The 3,301-nt window shown below is 42.6% G+C and overlaps 1 protein-coding gene across 1 annotated transcript in view; it reads right to left on the reverse strand.

Annotated features, from left to right (window-relative positions):
* The window catches only part of TFPI2 (tissue factor pathway inhibitor 2), a 24,834-nt gene that overhangs the window by 15,749 nt on the left and 5,784 nt on the right, over positions 1-3,301 (reverse strand). The gene's annotated exons all lie outside the window — the stretch shown is intronic.

Genomic DNA, 3,301 nt, shown 5'->3' on the forward strand with positions numbered 1-3,301 from the left:
CGGCCCCGGGGCAGCCCAGTGCGGGACCCCGGGGCGGGCTCTGCCCTGCGGGCGCCTGGCGGCCTGGTCACAACACGCAGCCTCCCCGCCTGCGGGGTGCAAGCTTCATGTCGACCCCGGGGGGGGGTTGGAAACAGCCGGGGCACAGGCCAGAGGCGCGGGGACAGGGGCTGGAGCTGCCCCCGCATGCAGGCACCCTCGGCTGGGCCTGGGACAGCCTCGAAACGCCCTGCTCAGTGCAGCCAACCTATTTGGCCTAAGACTTGGTGGGATGTCAGCTAAAGAGGAGGTTTGGCCTCTGGAGTTATCTTACGTTTAATAATCAATAGTCAATGGTAGTAATAGCCATGTAATAAAATCTTAAAAATGCAGGTTAGTATTTACACCCCAAACCCTGACAAGAACGGGCATGCGCTGGCGGAGCAACAGGGAGCACACTTTGATTCCTGCACAGATGATTCCCAGGCCGTGTCTGCAGCTTCAGTTATGTGAAGGGGAGACGGAGTAGAAGAAACAAACAAGCAAAACATAAAAACAATAAAAACATCCTTCTTTACACCCAAGTGAAACTCTTTTATCATAGCTGTTCCCTCTTAACATAGCAATTCTCTTACCTTCATTTGAAAATGAAGGGCAAAAGTCTTACTTCAGCTGCACTGTCAAAAAGCTCTTAATTTATGCTGATTTTACTAAGTGCAGAGATTAGCCCACATTTGTAATGCAGCTGTGGGCCAGACTGGAAACAGTGAAGGCAGTGACCTTGGTTATAGTGGCTGGATATTTAAACAGATATTTGATATTTCTAAACAGAAATGTCAAATGGTGGCATTTTGGAGAGAGTAATAATTTGTGGGAGTTTTCACTGACCAAATTGAATGAAATGTTCAAATCAAACATAGTGGGAAAGGAACAAAAATGTTTTTTAGAACCCTTTTTTATCTTCATATTTTTTATATTATAACGGGCATTTTTGTATTATTATTATCATTATCATGTATATGCATGATCTTTTTCACAATTCTTTATCTCCTCAAAAACTAGATTTATAGATTTGGTTCTGATTTGCCCTTGGTGTAGCTCCAGGAAAGTCAGTGGCGTTGCATCAGATACAGTTTGTTTCTAGATCTTTGTAACAAGGCAAAGGTCTGTTTTCTTTTCACCATGTACTTGAAACTCTTAGTTGTAATGTTTCATTAAGACTGAATATTTTTTTTTAAATTGCTCTCCCACAAATTATTACTCTCTCGTAAATGCCGTCATTTGACGTTTCTGTTTAGAACTAAATATTCATCTACTGTAACCAAATTCATTGCCTCCAATCTGTCCAACAATTGCATTACAAATTTGGGCTAATCTCTGCTCTTAGTAAAATCAGCGTAAATTAAGAGTACTTGATAGCGCAATTGAAGAAAGAGTTTTGTCCTTTCCTTTCTAATTAGTCTGAGAAAATTGCTATGATAAAAGGGAGCTGCTACTGCTAGAAGGGTTATTTGAGGAACTGGCAAAACCAATTTATGATTTTTCTGAAAAGATCCTGGATTTAAAAGCTAATAAAATTATAACATGGTCATACTAATGTTTTTCTGCTACCTAAACTATATACATTAAAAATAATGTTGTTTAGAATATTGCTAATGTAACATGGTTGCTGATCTTTGTGCTTGTAGTGTGCATTGGCAAGAACTGCTTTTCATGGAGAGCATGCTATAGGTAAAAAAAAACACAAAAAAACGTGATTCTCCCCAAAGTTCATTTTAGGTAGCTCAAATTCTGATCAAATTCTATTTCTTTGCTGTCATAGGGTAATAAGTGCTAATTCACAACTGATGTAATAAGAACAGATACCTGTCATTTTCCCAATTAATTAATTCAATAATATTTTTTGTGTGACATTACTTTGGAAATCATAGATTAGAATAGCCCCTTTTTCATCTGGGAACACTGACAATCCTAGCTAGAATTTGCAGTTTGTTTCACTTTGTGAAGTAGAAAAATAATGAGGAATATAGAAAATAATCATGAAGATCCAGAAGATTTTAACGCATTTTTAGAATTTGATAATGGTTAGGATCTATTATTATCTATTTTTGCCACAATCAGTGTGTATATGTTTTCGTGTGTGTGTTTAGAAAACAAAAGTACATTTCACACTAAACAGGTAGAATGATTGTTTTTGATCTTTTTGAAATATGCATAATTCATGTAGAATACATCAGGGAAAAGACAAAGCAATAGTATTTTGGTCTGATTTGTGGGAATAGGACCATACTCTGAATTCTTGATAAAGAAGATATTCTTACAGAGTTCAGTGAAAATAATGAGTGTATAAGAAATATAGAATACAGCTGCTTAGGTGGATTGTATATGACTATGAGGTCCATCAAGACAGGTAAAGGGAGAAATTTCTGTTAAAATAAAATTTTATATATAAATACAGATTGAGAACATGATATAATTGTGGTACCTGTGTGCTCAGTACATTACCAACTATGAGGTTCATCACAGCCTCTTAATAGTTTAACCACCTTTTCTACACAGCACAGCTGTCAAAAGGCTCGTTATATTATAGGGGTACACTAATAAAGATTTTCTTGGCCAATACCAATAGCTGATTATTAATCAGCCATATAAGCTGATACCGATCCTGTAGCCAATTTATAGGAATGAAGCCAGGCAGCTTGGAGAACATCATCCTGCTGGTAAGTCTGTGGTGGGGAAGGGGCGTGGGGGAGGGAAGAGGAATGCGGGGTGAAGGTTGAGGCCCCCCCCAGTGAGGGAGGAAGTGGGGCAGGTGCTGCTCATCCAAGGCAGTGAATGGGACCCTGGGGTTGGGAGCAGGATGGAGCTGTGCCCCCCTCAGAGAGTGTGGGGGGGGGGAGGAGGGAAGGCAGCTTCTTGCCACTTTGTGCACCATTGGAGGAGGCATGAGAGGCATGTGTCCCCCTGGATTTGTGCATGGGGCAGAGATGGGCTTTCCACTGTGGGTTCAGGGCCAGGGGTAGTGCCAGCCACTTTCTGGTGTGGGGCTGGGCTCGGAGCGGGCTCAGCTCTTTGGGGTGGGTGGCAGTGGCAGTGCTTGGAGGGGTGACTATGTGGGGGCTAAGGTGAATTTTGGCCCCCAAAGCCCACCCCCAGTGTCGCCTCTGCTCGGGCACTCCACTCTGCTGCCTTTCCCTTGGGAGCCCCGCACTGGCCATGCATCCCCTGCCCACCCTGCAGTGCAGGGCTCCTCAGGAAAAGGCAGCAGACCAGGGAGCCCCCAAGTAGGGGCGGTGTTAGGAGGGATTTGGTGTCTGTAGTC

Source organism: Alligator sinensis, unplaced genomic scaffold (genome assembly GCF_000455745.1).
Source record: "Alligator sinensis unplaced genomic scaffold, ASM45574v1 scaffold436_1, whole genome shotgun sequence".
Lineage (NCBI taxonomy): Eukaryota > Metazoa > Chordata > Crocodylia > Alligatoridae > Alligator > Alligator sinensis.